General features: G+C 38.1%; 1 protein-coding gene, 1 long non-coding RNA gene and 4 other non-coding genes across 6 annotated transcripts in view; 5 read left to right on the top strand and 1 right to left on the bottom strand.

Moving 5' to 3' along the window:
* Positions 1-23,987, bottom strand: part of efnb3b (ephrin-B3b) — an 888,832-nt gene that overhangs the window by 10,129 nt on the left and 854,716 nt on the right. The window lies entirely within an intron of this gene.
* LOC101882514 (uncharacterized) overlaps positions 1-23,987 on the top strand; it is a 47,035-nt gene that overhangs the window by 5,333 nt on the left and 17,715 nt on the right. The gene's annotated exons all lie outside the window — the stretch shown is intronic.
* Positions 2,140-2,304, top strand: LOC137496263 (U1 spliceosomal RNA). The gene has a single exon (XR_011016457.1). It is a non-coding gene; the product is annotated as a U1 spliceosomal RNA (small nuclear RNA).
* Positions 9,459-9,623, top strand: LOC137496261 (U1 spliceosomal RNA). Its single transcript, XR_011016455.1, has one exon. It is a non-coding gene; the product is annotated as a U1 spliceosomal RNA (small nuclear RNA).
* On the top strand, positions 12,405-12,569 carry LOC137496262 (U1 spliceosomal RNA). Its single transcript, XR_011016456.1, has one exon. It is a non-coding gene; the product is annotated as a U1 spliceosomal RNA (small nuclear RNA).
* Positions 20,469-20,633, top strand: LOC137496260 (U1 spliceosomal RNA). The gene has a single exon (XR_011016454.1). It is a non-coding gene; the product is annotated as a U1 spliceosomal RNA (small nuclear RNA).

The raw sequence follows: 23,987 nt of genomic DNA, 5'->3' as shown, positions 1-23,987 counted from the left end.
AAAAGCACGCAGCTGTGGTCGGTTGTTTTACTGCAAGACATACTTAACTTTGCGGGACGATAACGTATAACCCGTGGCTACAGACACATTTGCCAAAGAAGCAAAATGGAAGAAGAATATTGCTTGAAACAGTGTTGATGAAAAAAAAAAAGCGTTGATGTTGACCTGGATCTGCGTCATAAACGCAACAAATAGGCTGTTTTGACTGGTTTTGTGATTTATAATAATAACAGCGGGGCATAAAAAAAATGCATATTTTCCGTGGAGCGGGCAATTTGAGGAAGTCTGCTATTTTATTTGACGGAAGACAAAAATATGATTGGAAAAAAACAGCCTATGCCGGTTATTAAAAAGAATCAGTCAGTATTTTTGATTTGTAATATAAATTAATTATTTAAGTGGAAAATAATTTAGGGCAGTCCTATTTATTTTATTCATTTTATTAAGTTTATTCTGTTCTTCTGTGCTAAACATATAATATATGCTAGCATATAAAAAATAAATCAGTATTTAAAAATGCAATATTTAATTTGTCGGACACAAAATAGTCACGTCAATTTGTTTAATATAAAATTAATAGTAATCTGACCAGTTAACCGTTAATAACTGATTGAGCGGCGGTTGTCGGTTAGCAAAATTAACCGAAATGAGCATCCCTAATACAGACGTGTTGATGCCAAACCAGCGCTGATGTTGACCTGTATCTGCGTCATAAACGCAAAAAGTAGGTTTTACTTTTTATTTTACAGCTTATAAAGCATGTATGCACATTAATGCAATATCATATTTAAACAACAAAACTGTTTACAAAAAGTCAACATATGCGCACGTTGTTGTTGTCTTTTCATCACGCAGCGCACGCACTTGAACCACGAGAGAGGAAACCATAGCAAGACATAATCTTTAAAATAATGATTTTTATTAAAAATTTAAAAAAGTTTTGTGAATATAATAATAACAGCGGGGCATTAAATAAATGCATATTTTCCGTGGAGCAAGCAATTTAGGGAAGTCTGCGATTTTAGTTTGAAGAAAAAAACACATGATTGAAAAAATTATTAAAAAGAATCAGTCAGTATTTTCGTTTTGTAATATAAATTAATTATTTGAGTGAAAATAATTTAGGGCAGTCCTATTTACTTCATTCATTTTTAGTTTATTCTGTTCTTCTGTGCTAAAGACTGCAGATGCGTGAAAATGTTATGTTCTATTATTAATAAGCTAGCATGTAAAATTAAATGAGTATTTTAAAATGCAATATTTAATGTGTCAGACACAAAATAGACACGTCAATTTGTTTAATATAAAATTAATAGTAATCTGACCAGTTAACCGTTAATAACCGATTAATGAGCGGCGGTTGTCGGTTAGCAAAATTAACCGAAATGAGCATCCCTAGCGTGAACTGTACTGTGTGTGTGTTTGTGTGTGTGTGTGTGTGTGTGTGTGTGTGTGTGTGTGTGTGTGTGTGTGTGTGTGTGTGTGTGTGTTTGTTTGTGTTTGTACTATACATTAAATAATAAAAAGTGTCACCCTCTCGGTTGTCATGAGGGGTAATATTAGCTAAACACACCAAAACTATTTTTATACCAGGCTGCACGAACCCTTTTTTTCTGCTGTAAAGTTGGACTTTCTAACACGCAGGGGAGTCTATGGGATTGATTCCCTCTTGAATCCAGCCTCAAGTGGTCAAGCCAGGAATTGCAGTTTCAGTCACTTCCTTATTGGCTTCATGAGGGAGAGCAGTTCCTTTGTTCCTCATGTCATTCTTTCTTTTTAATCATCTGTTGACTGTTTTACGTCATCTCATCATTCATCAAACACCAAGAGATGTTGTAAAGGATTTTATTGCAACATTAGTTTTCATACTGTGGTTGAGTTTTCAAAAAGTTTGGGTTTAAACATCTGTTATTTCATTGGCTGCTCGATGCTTCTGTTGCATCATGGGAAGGAACTTGCTGTGTGATATCAGGATACTCCATTGTTCAAAGATAGATTTTTAAGTGAAACTTCACATGAACTGATCAGCAAGATCTTGTTTTTGACTGTATTGAATTGCGTGATACGAGTTTGATGTTCAATCGTCATTGAAAGTTAATCTTTCATAAGTGCCCCCTGATCAAGGCGGCTGTACAATTCATACTTACCTGGCAGGGGAGACACCATGATCAGGAAGGTGGTTCACCCAGGGTGAGGCTCATCCATTGCACTGCCGGTTGTGCTGACCCCTGCGAATTCCCCAAATGTGGGAATCTCGACTGCATAATTTCTGGTAGTGGGGGACTGCGTTCGCGCTCTCCCCTGATCACATGGTCAAAAATAGAATGAATGTTTGATCAGTGTTTTGTTTCGCAATCCTTACTGATAGATGGGGTGCAAATATCTGGTGTGCTGTGCATGTGTAACCAAAATAAAGCTTTTCTGTCTGTCAACATAAACATATAGTGCAATATCTGCAGCAAATCCGTTTTGCAGCAAAATGTGCGTCAGTGACAAATTACTTGATGTATTTTCAGCCTTAGTGGATTTCTGCTCTTCACTCATAAAAAAGATATTTTCATTAGCAAACTTTTATTTTATTGTTCAATAAAACAGTGTAATAATACATTATTCTGTAATGGGTAGCGTGTGTGTGTGTGTGTGTGTGTGTGTGTGTGTGTGTGTGTGTGTGTGTGTGTGTGTGTGTGTGTGTGTACTTGAATACAGGGGTTGGACAATGAAACTGTAACCATAGCCAACTTGGTGTTGGAGGTTTCATGGCTAATCTTAACCAGCCTGGTGACCTGTCTTCATTGATTGCACATTCCAACAGTAAGAGCAGAGGGTGAAAGATTAATTAGAGTAATTGCACAGTTTTGCTTGATATATTGAAATGCAGCATACCATCAACAGGGCTCGAAATAGCGACCAAAATTTAAGCTATGCGACCTCAAAATATATTTGCGAGCATTTGTGCGACTGCATAAAGTGGTTGTAGTGCGACCTGTTGTTGTTTTTTTTTCCTTCTAAAAACGTGCTGAATCGCTCTTTCATGTCGCTATATCAGTTCATATCAGCTGTCAATCACTCAAGACTTTCCGCTGTCAGATGACAGGGAGCTTTAGTTACCGTGGCGAATGCAAACGATTGAATAGTGAAAAGTACACTGTGGAAATATAAATTTCTAGCATCTAATTCCAAATGAACAATACTCTACGTATAACTGAAAAGTTATTTTCTTTGGTTTTTTTAATTAAATCATTGCATGGACGTGCCATATAGGAGGGACATTTAACCTTGCCTTGCTGACTACAGACTTCATTTGTATGCTAAAGTGATGTAATTAATGGTTTCACAGCATGGCTGTATCTATTGTATTCCCTGTCTCCAGAACATCATTTGCAAATTGTTGTAATGATGTACTTATCTATTGATGAGATCAGCATGGCACCCAGACTTCATTTGCAACCATGGCACCCAGACTTCATTTGCATGCTTTGTTTTACTGTCCCCCATGACTGACCCCACCTACATGCTGTAAGATGTATAAAATGTATTATGTTTTGCTGTGGAGTTGAGAGTTTGCTTTCGATGACGCCACAGCCACGCTGAGTTTCCTCTTATTAAAAAGGATTCTGCTTTGAAGACAACCGAAAGATTCTCCCTGGTTTTTTGTGGGCTCTTAGAAGTTTACAACAACACCTAATCGCGGTGCGTTTCAATAACTGTGTTCAGCGCAAATCTTCGCTAAATGTAAAATTTAACACCATCGCCAACAGGAGTAACTGGATGCACGAGAAATATGTCTGAAAAGAATCTCTGATTGCTAACCCGGATTGTAACCAAAAAAACCCTAAAACCACACCTGTCCAACTCCCTTCAGATTGAAGTGTGCAACTCAATTCTACTGTTTCCATCAAAACGTTTTGTCTGCAGCTCCACTGTGTCAATATACATTGTCTGGCTACCATAGCTAAACTTGTGGTCGCTTGTGCCAACGTCAAGGATTGGTTTCAATGGTGCCAGCAGTGAAAATATTAAACTGTGGACAATGTGAAACATGTATTGTTCTCTGAGTCCACCTGCACTGTCTTTTCTGCATTCTGGAGATTTATAGTGTGGAGAATCCCCAAAGAACTGTACCACGCAGGCTGTTGCATGACCAGAGTGAAGCATGGGGGTGGATCAGTGAGGGTTTGGGCTGCAATATCATGGCATTCCCAAGGCCCAATACTTGTGCTAGATGTGTGCATCACTGCCAAGGACTACTGAACCATACTGGAGGACCATGTGCACCCAATGGTTAAAACGGTGTATTCTAAAGCGGAAGTATCAGGATGTACACACTAGAGCTGCACAATTAATCGTTAAAATATCGCGATCTCGATTCGACCCCCTAGACGATCTTAAACCAGCATTTCTACGATTCTGACAATCATATTTTCAAGTTCAGGAGAGAAGAAAAGGCGGCTGCACGAGTCTTTTCATTGTTTTACACACGTTGCTCAGTGACATTGACACCTCCAAATGATGTTGAATGAGTCACATACTGTATTTATAAGGTATAATTCACCTAAATTTTTGTCTAAACATGATGTTTTTGCGATCGGGAAATCACACGTGACCTGAGCTGCTGACCGTGAGCTGTTATCACAGAGAGGGCGCGTCTACTTTAGTTAACAGAACCTGCATATGTTGCGAGTAACAGGTAATACAGTTGCAAATAATATTCTGTTTGTGGCACAGAGTGATCGTTTGGGAGCCGTGTGCGAAGTATGAACAAGCACTTAGCAGTCAAAATGAAACCGAAAGTGTGCACTTCATTTATATGATCATATCACATTTTAGAGTTATGATTACGACAAGCATTTGATATGTTTTTTCTTTCATAACGAACCCATAGTTGTGCATAAAAAATATTTACAATGTCAGTATAACTACTCTAGCCTATATGTTTAATATAATCTCATAATGGCAAATGTCTGAATTTACCAGTGAATTAAAATTTTTATAAGTAGAATAGAATTATTTATAAAAACCAGTAGACCTACACATATTATTATCGATGTTGTGCCATATGTTTGTTTTTACCATACCTTTATTTACATCTACAGAATCGTGAGAGAATCATGATCTTTATTTTAAGCAAAAAAAACGCGATTCTCTTTTTAGCCAGGATCGTGCAGCTCTAGTACACACGGCAACTAGTGACAGTTCTTTGAACATGAACGTAAAGTTGAACATTTCCCATTGCCTGCAGAGTCACCAAATCCTAATATTATTGAACCACTTTGGGGTTTTTTGGCAAATAGTCAGGAAATGTTTTCTTCCACCAGTATCGCATAGTGACCTGGCTAGGGATGTCCCGATACAACATTTTAACTTCCGATACGATACCAATATTGCAGCCTATCGTACGAACCGATACCGATATAAATTCGATATCAGCACAAATTATGAATACTTTTACCTATTTTGTTGAGTCGAATGTATAAAAGGCTAGATCAAACTGACAACAAGGTCTGCAACAGTAAGTATGGAAAAAAAACAACCAATTTAGTAAATATTGGTTGCATAAATGTGAACCTTTTACATAAGAATATATATAAAAGAATAAATATTAAGACCCTAAAAAATATCTTAATTAAATAAACAAAAATACATTTTTAAAGTGCAAACTACTAATTAAAGGTCACTTCAGTTATTTATTTTTTAATATCAGCAGATGGTAAAAACAGCTGAGAGCAGGAACATAAGTAAAAAAAAAAACATTGTTAATTGAACAACTGCTAAAGGTTAGGTGTCCAAAGTTTCATTTTCACACACAGCTCTTTGATGAATTTTTGATCCAGTTAAGCTGAAAAATAGCTTTCAAACTGGGCAGCAGAAATACATTATTGTTAAGTTAATAGAAATGTGCAGTATGGTTATTAAAAACATTTACATGATCAGATCTATTTCATCTGTGTTTGTATCTTAAGAAGATTATGGCTGTATCAATGTCCCCAAACATTATTAATTTTATAATAATATATATTGCAAATTATCTTTAACATAAATATACTTGCAGTAGCTGGATTGAAACTTTTCTCCACAGCACATGAAATAATGTGACTTTTAAGAATAATTTTATTTATCAAAATTCATTATATTTGAATGATATATTGCACAGATTCCACCCTACTCACATGGGAAAAGTAGACACTTTATCTTTCTGGGATTTTTAAAGAAGAGTTAAACATGGGAATGCCTCTAATTAAATTTATCTTCTGCCCCAAAAGTAATACCATTCTTTCTTTTACACTGTAATGGCCCTCAGCAACAAAATGATTTCTTATTCTAATTTAACATACAATTAAAACAACAAAGATGTTTAGCATTTTACATGACACTGTGTCTTTTCAGAGTGTTCAAGTAAAAAAAATTGAATAAAGAATAGGAAATCCACTATTTTACTCCTATTATCCATGTGCACCACTGACAGGTTAAATCTGCTCCCTCTCTAGTATTGGTGCTGCTGAGAGATTGAGATGCACCGGCCAAAGTGTGCGTATAAAATAATAATAACTTTTTCTATTATTTTGGACATATATGGAAGATTTGAAATAGGCCTATAATTAGCTAAGTTGTTGGGGTCCAGTTGCGGTTTCTTATTAATAGGCTTAATAACAGCTAGCTTGTAAGAATTTGGAACATGGCCTAAAGATAAAGAAGAGTTGATAATGTTAAGAAGAGGTTCTCCTATAGCAGGCAGCAATTCTTTCATTAATTTTGTTGGAATTGAGTCCAGCATACACGTAGCTGGTTTAGAGCTATTTATAATTTTATCTAGCTCTTCCTGTTCTATGATTTTGAAGCAGTGTAGGTTATTATTATGATTCAGTGAAATATTTACAGGATTTGGAGTATAGGCCGGTGCAGAAAGTTTAACATCTCCTATTTTCTGTCTAAAGCCTTCTATTTTATCACTGAAAAAAATCATGAAGTCATCACTACTAATTAGCGGTGGAACATTTTGTTCCAAAGATGACCGATTATTTGTTAATTTAGCTATGGTGCTAAAAATCTAGGATTGTTATGATTTATTTTCTGTCAGTTTGTGGAGGTGCTTAGCCCTGGCAGATTTTAGAGCCCTCCTATAGCTTGATATACTGTCTTTGTATGCAATTCTAAAAACCTCTAAATTAGTTAATGGGTGTAGTGCGACATGCTGTTTTTAACTTTTATCTTTTTTCCTAAAAACGTGCTGAATCTCTCTTCCCTGCCGCTATATTGGTTTTTATTAGCTGTCAATCACTCAAGGCTTTCTCCTGTCAGTTGACGGAGCTTAAATAACCGCGGGAAATGCAAACAGCTGAATAGTGAAAAGCATACAGGTCTGCAAACCCCACATAAACTTACAAATAAAGGCACAGAAGACTGCGATCATGACGTTGGTGGATGTTGCTCCGCCAGCTGAGATCAATTGAGTGTTTTCGAAGAAGGTGCCTGAATTATGATGCGTTACATTCACTGCGTGTTCAGCGCAAATGTCCGCTAAATGGAATCTAATACTGTACACATCATCGCCAAAGAAACTCGCCTTTACTAAGTTTACACTGAAACTGCGGCTTGTAACAGAGTGGTATTGCTCTGGTGGTAATCGCGAGAATCCTGCTCTGCTTGCTCATAAATTGGTGTGGCTGACTCGCCTGCTTTATTCCCCAAACACAAAAAAATGAAGATCCGCTCATTACGAGACTGAACATTTAAAATGACACAAACCCAAATCCATACTTTTAAAAGAGTGATAGAAATGAGACTTTACTTTTTGTCAGTTCGTTCTTGAGATATTATATTTCTACTTAGTTACTGATAACTGTTTTGCAGCTTTCAGCCTTGAATTGAATGATTATAATAAATCTTGCATTTATTTTGTAGCAGAAATAGGCTAGTATTTATTAAATTGACATGCATATAAAAACAATAGTGCAAAATAAAGATTTCTTACTGCAATGTTACTTTTTTTATGCAAACCATAAATTTATTTTTCATAAAGTAACAAACTTTTTATAGCAGATAGCTTACATTCAAAGCAGCATCATAGTGAGAAATGTAATTCATTGCAACTGTTATTGTCCTTTTCATCATCATTAATATTCTATAATTATTGGACATATATTTTGGAATTATTGCTGAGTCTGAGAGTTTTATTCATTTGATAGTTTATTTCACATTTCTTGTTTGTAAAGGCTAAATAAAAATAAAAAGTAAACATTATTTTTTTAACTATTTTTGAACTAAGTTTTTTCCCAGCTATTATTGTTCATATCGATATCGGAATTATATTGTATCGACTGAAATTAAGAAATATATTGTGATATAAATTTTTGCTGTATCGCCTAGCCCTAACCTCTGTACATGTAAGCATACATGCATCATATACAGTGGTAGGACAATGAAACTGAAACACCGGCCATGTTGGCCGTTTTATGGTTAAATTTGACCAGCCTGGTGGCAAATCTTTATTGATTGCACATTCCACCAGTAAGAGCATAGTGTGAAAGTTTAATTCGAGTAATGGCAAAGTTTTGCTTAAAATATTGCAATGCACACAACATTTTGGGTGATCGTTACACCCTTTATAAATATATATATATATATATATATATATATATATATATATATATATATATATATATATATATATATATATATATATATATATAAAAGTATATATATATATATATATAAAAGTATATGGGTTTGCTAATGAAACTGAAACACCTGGTTTTAAACTATTAGTATGGTGTAAGGCAGGGTTGTCCAAACTGTCCTAGAAGACTGGGGTCCTACAGTTTTTAGCTCCATCCTCGCAGGTGTGTTAAGTCAAGTTGTTTCTAGAAAGCCTAGTACGAGCGTGATTAGCTAGCCCAGGTGTGTCTGATTGGGGTTGGAACATAAACCATTTTTTTCTGCTGCACAGTTGGACTTTCTAACACGCAGGGGAGTCTATGGGATTGATTCCCTTTTGAGTCCAGCCTCAAGTGGTCAAGCCAGGTATTGCAGTTTCAGTCACTTCCTTATTGGCTTCATGAGGGAGAACAGTTCCTTTGTTCCTCATGTCATTCTTTCTTTTTAATCATCTGTTGGCTGTTTTACGTCATCTCATCATTCATCAAACACCAAGAGATGTTGTAAAGGATTTTATTGCAACATGAGTTTTCATACTGTGGTTGAGTTTTCAAAAAGTTTGTTTTAAACATCTGTTATTTCATTGGCTGCTCGATGCTTCTGTTGCATCATGGGAAGGAACTTGCTGTGTGATATCAGGATACTCCATAGTTCAAAGATAGATTTTTAAGTGAAACTTCACATGAACTGATCAGCAAGTTCTTGTTTTTGACTGTATTGAATTGCGTGATACGAGTTTGATGTCCAATCGTCATTGAAAGTTAATCTTTCGTAAGTGCCCCCTGATCAAGGCGGCTGTACAATTCATACTTACCTGGCAGGGGAGACACCATGATCAGGAAGGTGGTTCACCCAGGGTGAGGCTCAACCATTGCACTGCCGGTTGTGCTGACCCCTGCGAATTCCCCAAATGTGGGAATCTCGACTGCATAATTTCTGGTAGTGGGGGACTGCGTTCGCGCTCTCCCCTGATCACATGGTCAAAAATAGAATGAATGTTTGATCAGTGTTTTGTTTCGAATTCCTTACTTATAGATGGGGTGCAAATAACTGGTGTGCTGTGCATGTGTAACCAAAATAAAGCTTTTCAGTTTGCCAACATAAGCATATCGTGCAATATCTGCAGCAAATCCATTTTGCAGCAAAATGTGCGTCAGTGACAAATTACTTGATGTATTTTCAGCCTCAGTGGATTTCTGCTCTTCACTCTAAAAAAAAAAAAAAAAAAAAAGGATAATTTCAATATCGAACTTAATTTTATTGTTCAATAAAACAGTGTAATACCTTATTCTGTAATGGGTAATCCGTGTGCGTGTGTGTACTCTTCTAGCATACAGGGGTTGGACAATGAAACCGTAATATTGGCCAACTTGGTGTTGGAGGTTTCATGGCTAATTTTGACCAGCCTGGTGACCAGTCTTCATTGATTGTACATTCCAGCAGTATGTTCTTACTTGTATGCTCTTACGCTCTTGAATGTGTTATTAGAGTGGTAGCGCAGTTTTGCTTAAAATATTAAAAATGCACACAACCTATTATGGATGACTTATCAGAGTTCAAAAGAGGACAAATTGTTGGTGCATGTTTGCCTGGCACATCTGTCACCAAGACAGCAAGTCTCTGTGATATATCAAGAGCCACGGTATCCAGGGAAATGTCAGCATACCTTTAAGAAGGAAGGACCAAATTACAAAGGAGTAACTGTGGACATGAGAAAGCTGTCTAAATGGATGTCTGGTTTCTAACTCAGACTGTATTCAATAATTCCTGCTTTACTACTGTTCGATCGTCTTTGCCTACTGCTCCGCGTTTTGCACTCTTGCTTTTTATATTTTATATACGAATTTTAACTTCAGCCTATTAGCACAGTGCTCAAACGCCACAACTTGATTAATATTGAATACAAACTTTCTGGAATACAACTGTACTAACAAAAGTGGAATCGTCGACTAAACAACCTCCCACTACCAGCAGCTTACATGCCTGAGACCGAATAACACATACTGCCAAAAATGCCTCTGGTTTGGATCGGTTCAGAATCTTCCTGCTGCACACTCCATGCAGACTTCTACAAAAGGCTGCAGTTCTTGAAACAAAGTTACCTAGGATCTGACCAGAACGGCTGGATTACACGGGAGTGCTTCATTATGGACCCTCACAGCACATACAACCAGTGACTCCTGTAAATCTACTCGAGCTACTCTGCTTTCATTACAAAAAAACAGAATGAAACTGTTGAAAATGGGCATGCTAATGCTAACTGATAGCATAAACCAGATGCGAGACCAAGAGTTATCCAGTGTAAAGGTGTATGTGTGGTTCCCTGAGTCCATCTTTAATGTCTTTTCTAGATCTAGGAGAGTTACAGTGTGGAGAATCCCCAAAGAAGTTTACCACCCAGACTGTTGCATCCCCAGAGTGAAGCACGGGGGTGGATCTGTGATGGTTTGGGCTGCAATATCACAGCATTCCCTAGGACCAATACCTGTGCTAGATGAGCGGATCACTTCCAAAGATTACTAAACTATTCTCGAGGACCATGTGCACCCAGTGGTTCAAACATTTCATCCTGAAGGCGGTGCAATGTATCAGGATGATGATGCACAAATACAAACAGCAAAACTGGTGACAGTAATTTGATGAACGTGAAAGTGAAGTTGAGCTTCTCCCATTGAGCAACTTTGGTGTGTTTTGGCAAATCGAGTGAGGAAATGTTTTCTTCCATCAGCATCATGTAGTGACCTGAAAACTATTTTGCAAGAAGAATGCTCAATCACTGTGGCTACTGTGCAGGACTTGTTTCTGTCATTCCCAAGACAAATCAATGCTATATCGCCTGCAAAAGGAGGCCTTGCACCATACTAATGAATTATTATAGTTTAAAACCAGGTGTTTCCTTTTGTCCTTAGTAACCACTATACATTTTGGCTTTACATTTAGTAGGCCACCAGTGATCATTTGTAATATGTATTTGTATAATTTTGTTATGAACCAGAAGAAAACAATAAAAAAAACTTTAATTCAAAAACAAAACTGTGTTTTAGTTTCATTGGCCAACCCATATACTTGTGTGTGTATCCATCCATCCATCCACCCACATGTTTTTAAGCCTACTATAAATTAAATGAATGAGTCGTAAAAGGTGTCACCCTCTCGGTTGTCATGAGGGGTAATATAAGCTAAACACACCAAAACTATTTTTATACCAGGCTGCATAAACCCTTTTTTCTGCTGTAAAGTTGGACTTTCTAACACGCAGGGGGAGTCTATGGGATTGATTCCCTCTTGAATCCAGCCTCAAGTGGTCAAGCCAGGAATTGCAGTTTCAGTCACTTCCTTATTGGCTTCATGAGGGAGAGCAGTTCCTTTGTTCCTCATGTCATTCTTTCTTTTTAATCATCTGTTGACTGTTTTACGTCATCTCATCATTCATCAAACACCAAGAGATGTTGTAAAGGGTTTTATTGCAACATGAGTTTTCATACTGTGGTTGAGTTTTCAAAAAGTTTGTTTTAAACATCTGTTATTTTATTGGCTGCTCTGCTTCCGTTGCATCATGGGAAGGAACTTGCTGTGTGATATCAGGATACTCCATTGTTCAAAGATAGATTTTTAAGTGAAACTTCACATGAACTGATCAGCAAGATCTTGTTTTTGACTGTATTGAATTGCGTGATACGAGTTTGATGTCCAATCGTCATTGAAAGTTAATCTTTCGTAAGTGCCCCCTGATCAAGGCGGCTGTACAATTCATACTTACCTGGCAGGGGAGACACCATGATCAGGAAGGTGGTTCACCCAGGGTGAGGCTCATCCATTGCACTGCCGGTTGTGCTGACCCCTGCGAATTCCCCAAATGTGGGAATCTCGACTGCATAATTTCTGGTAGTGGGGGACTGCGTTCGCGCTCTCCCCTGATCACATGGTCAAAAATAGAATGAATGTTTGATCAGTGTTTTGTTTCGAATTCCTTACTTATAGATGGGGTGCAAATAACTGGTGTGCTGTGCATGTGCAACCAAAATAAAGCTTTTCAGTTTGCCAACATAAGCATATCGTGCAATATCTGCAGCAAATCCATTTTGCAGCAAAATGTGCGTCAGTAACAAATTACTTGATGTATTTTCAGCCTCAGTGGATTTCTGCTCTTAACGCCTGTTTCACACCGCAAGCGTCAGCGGCGCGTGAGCAGAGCGTGAGCAGCGCGTTTGTCGAGCAGTAGCAGCACGCAGGCGTTTGCCTTTCACACCAGCTGCGTCTGCAGCGCGCAGCTCTTCGGCAGCTGCTGCTGAGATCAACCTATCTCTGTCTATTTTATCTAGTTACCCATGTCTCTCTATATACAAATACACTTTTTAAACTTTTCATCTGCACCAAGGCCCCACCTATGCTGTTTCGTTAACCTGCAAATATTTATTTTACAAATTTTATAGATCAAATAGTACTGTATGTTTCTAAAGCTAACTTATATGAGAAGTGTCTACAGTCAGAAGACAATCGCCTGTGATATCATGTCATTTGTTTTTTTGATTATCAGGTTGCTGTAGACCTAGTTATAATCATATTTATACAATATAGTTATAATGATATTTATACATGATCAAACTAGTGTTAATTTCTCCGCTTCAGTGATGTCCAGCGGCAGAATAACAGCTCGTTAATTCATGCTCGTGCAGATGATGAGACGGACAAAAGTAATTAATGCATGCTATTCTTTTACTTATTTTCGTGTTGTCAGATTCACAGTGCAAACAGCTCCCGGTAGGAATAATCCGAGTGAACATAAAACAAAGCCGATTAAAACTTTCTTGCTCTGCTTAGCTGCACAGAACACAGCGAGCTCACATAATCCAGCATGCGTGTCGCACTACACTACCCACAATACACTTTGCTATGGACTACAAATCCCGTAAATATTCCATTTCCCCTCTCCTACAACTAGTGTGCAACTTAAGCAAAACTGATAGTAAAATTGTTTTACATTCGGTTTTGTAGTTCGGGCCTAAATAAATGTTTGTTGCCGTTTTTAATCGTTTTAAGTTCATTTGAATGACTATATATAAACCATTTGACATTATTAACGCATTTATTGGGTAAAATTGCTACTTTTTACTGTCATTCGATGTGTTTTGGTCATTATCAATGCACTGTCACTTTAATTGAGCGTGAGCAGCGCGTCAAAAATAGACCCAGCGCCGAAACTATCGCTGCACTGCTGCTTCGGCGACGCTCACGCCTCGCTCTGACGCGCTGCTGCTGCGTGCGGTATGAAAGCTCTAATCTGTTAACATGGACGCCGAAAACACACGCGCTGCTCACGCTCTGCTCACGCGCCGCTGACGCTTGCGGTGTGAAACAGGCGTCACTCTAAAAAAAAAAAAAAAAAAAAAAAGGATAATTTCAATAGCGAACTTAATTTTATTGTTCAATAAAACAGTGTAATACCTTATTCTGTAATGGGTAATCCGTGTGCGTGTGTGTACTCTTCTAGCATACAGGGGTTGGACAATGAAACCGTAATATTGGCCAACTTGGTGTTGGAGGTTTCATGGCTAAGTTTGACCAGCCTGGTGACCAGTCTTCATTGATTGTACATTCCAGCAGTATGTTCTTACTTGTATGCTCTTACGCTCTTGAATGTGTTATTAGAGTGGTAGCGCAGTTTTGCTTAAAATATTAGAAATGCACACAACCTATTATGGATGACTTATCAGAGTTCAAAAGAGGACAAATTGTTGGTGCATGTTTGCCTGGCACATCTGTCACCAAGACAGCAAGTCTTTGTGATATATCAAAAGCCACGGTATCCAGGGAAATGTCAGCATACCTTTAAGAAGGAAGGACCAAATAACAAAGGAGTAACTGTGGACACGAGAAAGCTGTCTAAATGGATGTCTGGTTTCTAACTCAGACTGTATTCAATAATTCCTGCTTTACTACTGTTCGATCGTCTTTGCCTACTGCTCCGCGTTTTTCACTCTTGCTTTTTATATTTTATATACGAATTTTAACTTCAGCCTATTAGCACAGTGCTCAAACGCCACAACTTGATTAATATTGAATACAAACTTTCTGGAATACAACTGTACTAACAAAAGTGGAATCGTCGACTAAACAACCTCCCACTACCAGCAGCTTACATGCCTGAGACCGAATAACACATACTGCCAAAAATGCCTCTGGTTTGGATCGGTTCAGAATCTTCCTGCTGCACACTCCCTGCAGACTTCTACAAAAGGCTGCAGTTCTTGAAACAAAGTTACCTAGGATCTGACCAGAACTGCTGGATTACACGGGAGTGCTTCATCATGGACCCTCACAGCACATACAACCAGTGACTCCTGGGGCCTGTTTCAGAAAGCAGGTTAAGTTAAAACTCAGAGTAGTTTAACCCTGAAATGAGAGAAACTCTGGGTTTTCCGTTTCAAAATGGCAGGTTTGTTAAACTCGAGAAAGCAGGGTAAGTCAAGCCTGTTTCTGAAAGAGAGGTAACTTTAACTCAGAGTCAGTTACCGTGGTAACTTACTCTGTGAATCTAACCTGGTCCGGAGCAGGTTTTATTCTCTAAACTCTGAGTTTCTGTTGGTCTCCTCCCCTTTTTAAAGATGAAGCGGTATTTCTCACATTAGTCTTACATTTCCACACACCTATTTTAGAGCTCATTTTGGAGATGTGCATAAAAAAGATTGATGGAAACGTCATGATTCACATAACTTTTGAAAATACGCATAATATAACATGTGCATAACTGAGTAGGTTAAACTTTTATTTGATAAGATGCACATAAACTACGAAGTGCACTTAACAAATTACAGTATGTACATTAAAAAATGGTTTGTTAGATATGATGATGAAAATGTGTGTGAAAGAACAAACCAGCAGACTGAACACACTGCAGAACATCTTTAATGCTGTTTTAGTCATTCTAAAATGTCTTTACTGTTTCAGTATTAGTGTATATTATTAATTACCTCCGAGCGTCTGGAGCGTGTCAAGATCTTCGCGTCTGGCTTCAAACGCCCCCACGTGTTCATTGTGTGTCAATTGTCTTCTGAGGCGCAAGTACATTAATTAAATAAAAAATCATTGATGCAGCTTCTTCTACCGCAGTAATTCTGTTTTTACTGTTGATATTTGGCGCAAGTTAATCAGGAAGTGACGATTGTGTTCTTTTCGACTCTTTGGATAAAAACGCTGCTTTATTTTTAGGCGTTATTCCAGTTTTGCACAAATTTATGTAATAGCCTATATTTTGATGGAAACACAGTTATTGTCTACATTTTTGTCACACACAGAACAAAGTCACGTACGAGGCTTGTCCTTTTTTTCATAAATAATTAGCTTAACCTTCGACATGCACTGTTACTAGATTAATGGGATTATTATTCTGTCTTAATTATTTTATTACTGCTTACCTTCTTAATGTTATATCAACCTCTATCACTCGATCAATAAAAAGGCAGACACAAGTGCACTGTTAAATCTATTAAAACTGATAAGTGTATAAAAGTTTAGAAAAAAAGTATAAACGTCACACATTACATTACTTATTTTATTATACTTGCATATTTAAATACTTAAAATTAAAAATTACGCATTAACTTGAGCAGCTGTTTTCCCACGCTGTCTCTGTTTCACTGATGGTTGCTTCATTTTAAATATATACGCTCATATTTGCTATAACTTTGCATGAGCACCAAGTTCAGCTGGAGAAAGAAATGCAGAAATGCTCTCTTTTTTTAAGATGTTGCCATAGTAACTCGTAATATCTGCGCTCCATTAATAATGCCTTTTTATAGTCACGGTGCACGCGCTTAACTCTGAGTTGGTCTACTCAAAGTTGATTGACCCAGCTCAGATCAGCTGTTCTGAAACCGAAAACTCAGAGCTTTTAATCTCTCGGTAAATCAACTCAGAGTTCAAGTTTAAACTCCGAGTTGTTTGAACCTCCTTACTGAAACAGGCCCCTGTAAATCTACTCGAGCTACTCTGCTTTCATTACAGAAAAACAGAATGAAACTGTTGAAAATGGGCATGCTAATGCTAACTGATGGCATAAACCAGATGCAAGACCAAGAGTTACTCCAGTGTAAAGGTGTATGTGTGGTTCCCTAAGTCCATCTTTAATGTCTTTTCTAGATCTAGGAGAGTTACAGTGTGGAGAATCCCCAAAGAAGTTTACCACCCAGACTGTTGCATCCCCAGAGTGAAGCACGGGGGTGGATCTGTGATGGTTTGGGCTGCAATATCACGACATTCCCTAGGACCAATACCTGTGCTAGATGAGCGGATCACTTCCCAAGATTACTAAACTATTCTCGAGGACCATGTGCACCCAGTGGTTCAAACATTTCATCCTGAAGGCGGTGCAATGTATCAGGATGATGATGCACAAATACAAACAGCAAAACTGGTGACAGTAGTTTGATGAACGTGAAAGTGAAGTTGAGCTTCTCCCATTGAGCAACTTTGGTGCGTTTTGGCGAATCGAGTGAGGAAATGTTTTCTTCCATCAGCATCATGTAGTGACCTGAAAACTATTTTGCAAGAAGAATGCTCAATCACTGTGGCTACTGTGCAGGACTTGTTTCTATGGCTGTAACGATACACGATATGAAATCGAAATCGCGACACTCAGATCAACAATCTTGTGTCGCGGTGTGATAAGGGAGAATCGCGACACACCCTGTGACTACCTTTCCAATAACGTCACGCGTGCCTGCTAAAGTTGATCTAGTTGAAGAAGAACGTGAGGAAACACTTTCCCGTTCGACATTACGAGCACTACTCCGTTTAAGCCCTCGCAATATGCATTTAGCCAAGAGAGCTTGCACGGAGCTCTTAGCAAGGGACCGTCTAAATGTGTCAGGAATATCAAAAACAAAACCAACTTAACCCCGCTTGACAACAGACAATGGCAGAAACATTGCCAATGCTGTCAAAGCGGCTGGATTTTCACCGCATATACGATGCTTTGCTCACACTGTTAATGTGGCTGCGCAGAGGGATGGGCGTTCACCAGATGCCACGACTCCTCTGCAGAGTAAGGAAAGTTGTCACGTTTTTTCACTGCAATGTTGATATGATGGTGTTTCTGAAGAATTTTCAACTCCCTTAAATCAAACGAGTTTGGTATTCTTGAGAGAAACAAGTTGTTTATTTGTTTAATGTTTACTTGACTTGTGGTTTGCAGCACAGGCACTTTTCTGTAACCGTGCTGTGCGCTTTCTGTTTGAACCTTTGGGAATGCTGACTGACTGGTGCACGATGTGTGAGGTCAGGAAACACGATCAAGCTTTCAGTTAAGATGAAGACAGTTTCTGTAGTTATACTTTATTTAGAGATAAAGGTATATGACTCTGGATATAATCACTCTATCTTGCTGGAGTTTATAGCCTTTTCGCTTTACTTCAGGACGCATTAATACCACTCTGAAGGTCTAATCGCTATTTTAAGTTATCCAGAGCTGTATGAATGTACAAATCTTGAATATCACAATAGTATTAAATATTACAATTGTAACAACACAGACAGCAACACTTTTGCACAATCGATACCCAGCTGATTCAGTCGTTTCAAAAGAGGACCCCGCCTCTTCTTTTTTTCTTGTCAACATAATTCAGTGAGGTGCGTCTTGTTTTCGGCCCCTTGTTCAATTGCAAGGCATACTTAATTTGCGGGACGATAACGTATAACCCGTGCCTACAGACACATTTGCCAAAGAAGCAAAATGGAAGAAGAATATTGCTGTTTGATACGGACGTGTTGATGCTAACCAGCGCTGATGTTGACCTGGATCTGCGTAATAAACGCAACAAATAGCCTTTACTTTTTATTTTACAGCTTATAAAGCATGTATGCACATTAATGCAATATCATATTTAAACAACAAAACTATTTACAAAAAGTCTACATATGCGCGCGTTGTTGTCTTTTCATCACGCAGCGCGTGCACTTGAACCGCGAGGGAGAGAGAGGAAACCATATATCAGCACATATTCTTTAAAATAATGATTTCTATTAAAAATGTAAAAGGTTTTGTGATTATAATAATAACAGCGGGGCATTAAATAAATGCATATTTTCCGTGTAGCGAGCAATTTAAGGAAGTCTGCTATTTTTATTTGACGGAAGAAAAAAACATAGCTTATGATTGGAAAAAAAACAGCCTATGCCGGTTATTAAAAAGAATCAGTCAGTATTTTCGTTTTGTAACATAAATTAATTATTTAAGTGAAAATAATTTAGGGTAGTCCTATTTATTTTATTAATTTTATTTAGATTATTCTGCTCTTCTTTGCTTAACACTGCAGGTGCATGAAGATGCTCTGTTGTTCTGTTCCGTTATTAATATGCTAGCATATAAAAATAAATCAGTATTTTAAAATGCAATTTTTAATGTGTCAGACACAAAATAGACATGTCAATTTTTTTAAAATAAAATTAATAGTAATCTGACCAGTTAACCGTTAATAACCGATTATTGAGCGTCGGTTGTCGGGTAGCAAAATTAACGAAATGAGCATCCCTAGTAGCCATTTAATTTACTTTTTCTATGTAAGAGTACATGCTTGAACCATCTGCACAATGGAGTTTAGTTCTGTTTGGTTTTTCAACAGTATTTTGTTACAAAGAAAACAGAAGTGATATAGCTTTGGCTATTTATTTATTTTATATATGGCTATTTATATTGTTAATAATTTGCATAGTTAATATTGTTCTTTGTTCAGTTTATAAAGATTTTTCAAATGTTATTTAATAAAAAAAAGTTTTAAAAATCTTTTTTTCCCTCCCCCCTACGGAAAAAAAAAATCGTGATACGAACCGAATTGTGGGTTTGGTGTATCGTTACAGCCTTACTTGTTTCTGTCATTCCCAAGACAAATCAATGCTATATCGCCTGCAAAAGGAGGCCTTACACCATACTAATGAATTATTATAGTTTAAAACCAGGTGTTTCCTTTTGTCCTTAGTAACCACTATACATTTTGGCTTTACATTTAGTAGGCCACCAGTGATCATTTGTAATATGTATTTGTATAATTTTGTCATGAACCAGAAGAAAACCATTTTAAAAAACTTTAATTCAAAAACAAAACTGTGTTTTAGTTTCATTGGCCAACCCATATACTTGTGTGTTTGTCCATCCATCCATCCACCCACATGTTTTTAAGCCTACTATAAATTAAATGAATGAGTCGAAAAAGGTGTCACCCTCTCGGTTGTCATGAGGGGTAATATAAGCTAAACACACCAAAACTATTTTTATACCAGGCTGCATAAACCCTTTTTTCTGCTGTAAAGTTGGACTTTCTAACATGCAGGGGAGTCTATGGGATTGATTCCCTCTTGAATCCAGCCTCAAGTGGTCAAGCCAGGAATTGCAGTTTCAGTCACTTCCTTATTGGCTTCATGAGGGAGAGCAGTTCCTTTGTTCCTCATGTCATTCTTTCTTTTTAATAATCTGTTGGCTGTTTTACGTCATCTCATCATTCATCAAACACCAAGAGATGTTGTAAAGGGTTTTATTGCAACATGAGTTTTCATACTGTGGTTGAGTTTTCAAAAAGTTTGTTTTAAACATCTGTTATTTTATTGGCTGCTCTGCTTCCGTTGCATCATGGGAAGGAACTTGCTGTGTGATATCAGGATACTCCATTGTTCAAAGATAGATTTTTAAGTGAAACTTCACATGAACTGATCAGCAAGTTCTTGTTTTTGACTGTATTGAATTGCGTGATACGAGTTTGATGTCCAATCGTCATTGAAAGTTAATCTTTCGTAAGTGCCCCCTGATCAAGGCGGCTGTACAATTCATACTTACCTGGCAGGGGAGACACCATGATCAGGAAGGTGGTTCACCCAGGGTGAGGCTCAACCATTGCACTGCCGGTTGTGCTGACCCCTGCGAATTCCCCAAATGTGGGAATCTCGACTGCATAATTTCTGGTAGTGGGGGACTGCGTTCGCGCTCTCCCCTGATCACATGGTCAAAATTAGAATGAATGTTTGATCAGTGTGTTGTTTCGAATTCCTTACTTATAGATGGGGTGCAAATAACCGGTGTGCTGTGCATGTGCAACCAAATAAAGCTTTTCTATCTGCCAACATAAACATATAGTGTAATCTGCAGCAAATACGTTTTCCAGCAAAATGTGCATCAGTGGGGATTTCTGCTTTTTCTACTCTTTACTTCTGCTCTTTAAAAAGGATATTTTCAATAGCAAACTTTATTTTATTGTTCAGTAAAACAGTGTAATAATACCTTATACTGTAATAGCTATCGTGTGCGTGCGTGCGTGCGTGCATACAGGGGTTGGACAATGAAACTGTAACATTAGCCAACTTGGTGTTGGAGGTTTCATGGCTAATCTTGACCAGCCTGGTGACCAGTCTTTATTGATTGTACATTCCAACAGTAAGAGCAGAGGGTGAAAGATTAATTAGAGTAATTGCACCGTTTTGCTTAAAATATTGCAATGCACACAAAAATTCCATGGCCTGCACAGTCACCATATCCTAATATTATTGATTTAAGAAGATTAAGTCAGGAAATGTTTTTCTCCACCAACATTACATAGTGACCTAGCCACTACTCTGCATTAAGAATGACTCAATCCCTCTGGCCATGGTGCAGGACCTTTCATATCTGTCATTCCCAAGATGAATGAATGCTATATTGGCTGCAAATGAAGGCCCTAGACCAGGTGTGGGCAAACTTGATCCCGGAGGGCCAGTGTCCTGCATAGTTTAGCTCCAACCCTATTCAAACAGACCTCCCTATAGAGTTCAAGTGATCTTGAAGACACTGATTAGTTTGTTCAGGTGTGTTTGACAAGTGTTGGAACAAAACTCTGCAGGGACACCGGCCCTCGAGGATCAAGTTTGCCCATCCCTGCCCTAAACCATACAAATTACTTATAGTGGTCTAAAGCAAGGTGTTTCAGTTTCATTGTTCAACTTCTGTACATGCATGTCTACATGCATGTGTGCAGGGGTTGGACAATGCAAGTCAAGGTTTTTTTTTTTTTTTTTTTTTTTTACAGCTAAATTTGAGCAGCTTGGTGGCAAATTTTTATTGATTGCACATTCTACCAGAAAGAGCAAGGTGTGAAGGTTTAATTAGAATAATAGCACAGTTCTGCTTAAAGTGCAATGCACACAACGTTATGGATGACATTCAAAAGAGGCGCATCTGTCACCAAGATAGCAAGTCTTTGTGATTTATCAAAAGCTACAGTATCCTGGATCTTGTCAGCATACCAACAAGAAAGAAGAACCACATCACACTGGACGCATCACACAGTGTACTCGGAAGCTGTTTGATAGGATGTCTGTTTGCAAACCTGGATTGTATTTAATACTAACTGTTTTACTAATGCTCAACAACTTTGCCTACTGCTCTGCACTTTGCATTCTTTAAAAAAATATATATACTTAACCTATCAACACAGTCCTCAAACAACACAGCTTGTAGATTAACATTGATTCTACAAACTTTCTGGAATATGACTTCGCTAACAAAAGTGGAACTGTCGACTAAACTTCCCACTACCAGCAGCTTACATTCCTGAGACCGAAAAATACAGGTGGCTGAAAATGCCTCTGGTTGGAATTGATTCAGAATCTCCCTGCTGCACAAACTTTTACAGACTTCTACAAAAGACTGCAGTTTTTGAAACAAAATTACTTATGATTCAACCCAAACTGCTGTATCGCACAGGACTGCTTCATTGTGGACCCCCACAGCATGCATCCGGAGAGTCCTGTAAATCTACTCGAGCTACTGTTTCAATCACCAAAAAATGGAATGAACCCGTTAAAAATGAGCATGAAAACGATGGGATAAACAAGATGCAAGACTAAAAGGTACTCCTGGGCTCAGATCACGAGAATCATAAGCTGCTGCCTCCTCTACCCCAAACACAGTACAGACCCCAATACAGCTTCAGAACAGATATGAAGCATTGAGTAATATGGGTGAGGAGACCCCTAGTGCAATTGGATAGTAATGGCATTATTCAGCAACTAATTCTGCATGGAACGGCTCAAGGCCGAGCAGACTGTGACATTCTGCACTGATCGCAGCCGAGGTAAGGATACTGATTGTTGGAGATTTAATAAGCTGGAATTTTAGGAGCAGGGCTACAATGACATACTGCTTCCCTCATGCAACAGTTTCTGATGTAAACAAAAACTTTAACATTTTGATGAAGCGCAAGACCGAAAAACTTATTTTTATCCATGTGGTGAAGAGTGTTGTTTGGAAAGAGCAGTCAGAACTGCTTGAGGGATTACGGTGAACTCTTGGAAACAGTCAGAAGATTGAAGAATCAGCCATTCATCAGGGGACCGCTCCCTGCAAGAGGAACAAATGTTTTCAAAGCTTCTTGATCTAAATGCATGGCTGCAGAGAATATTCAACAGGAAATGAATGAATTTTATTGACAACTTATCTCATCTGGAATTAAAGACAATTGTTTATATCAGATCACCTCCAACCAAACAAACTTGGTGAAAATGTGCTAAAAGGCGATTTCTACTTCTCCCTCCATCATTTATCGACTCTGTGTGCCACTGAATTCAACCTCAGACACACATACCCCTGGTAAATGTCTGAATGATCACAGGGCTTAAATTCAGCTCCTGAGTGGACTGACACTTCCCACAAGGACAGTGATAACACCATGCAGCCACACGGACACACTGCACCTGCTCTCTACACACTGAGCTCTCCATGTATAGACTGTGATGTATCAGAACGGCTTCAAAACTCAGCACTCGTAGATGATCTTCAAAGCCACAGCCTCTGTGACTAGACATGCTCTTCATTTTACCCGCCTCTGACCTTTTGAGCTTCTCAAAGATAATGAAGGAACTGGTGTGGAGCTGCACGATTAATTGAAAGAAGATCTCAATTCGACCCTACACACGATCTTAACTCTGCTTTTCTACGATTCAGGCAATTATATTTACAAGGTCAGGAGAGAAGCGTAAAGGCGGGCATACAAGTTTTTTCATTGTTTTACATACGCTGCTCAGCAACATGGACATCTCCCAATGGAGTCATATACTGGTTTGATGTACACCTTATAAATACAAAATGTCATTTCTGTCTTAATGTAATGTAGTCGCGGCCTCGAAATCACACATGAGCTGATGTTAGGTTTGTTTACCTCACCCACCCGCCCGCCATGTCTACGTTAGTGAACAGAACCTGCTTAGGCTGTGAATAACAGCTTGTTAAAGTTGTAAACAATGTTTAGTTTGTTGCACAGAGCGATCGTTTGAGAGCCACACAGAAGTTTGATTTGAATTTTTTTTCTCAGAGTGAC

This window comes from Danio rerio, chromosome 7, assembly GCF_049306965.1.
Source record: "Danio rerio strain Tuebingen ecotype United States chromosome 7, GRCz12tu, whole genome shotgun sequence".
NCBI classification, from domain to species: domain Eukaryota; kingdom Metazoa; phylum Chordata; class Actinopteri; order Cypriniformes; family Danionidae; genus Danio; species Danio rerio.
The sequence above is the reverse complement of the archived record's forward strand: the minus strand, read 5'-3'. Positions and strand labels throughout refer to the sequence as shown.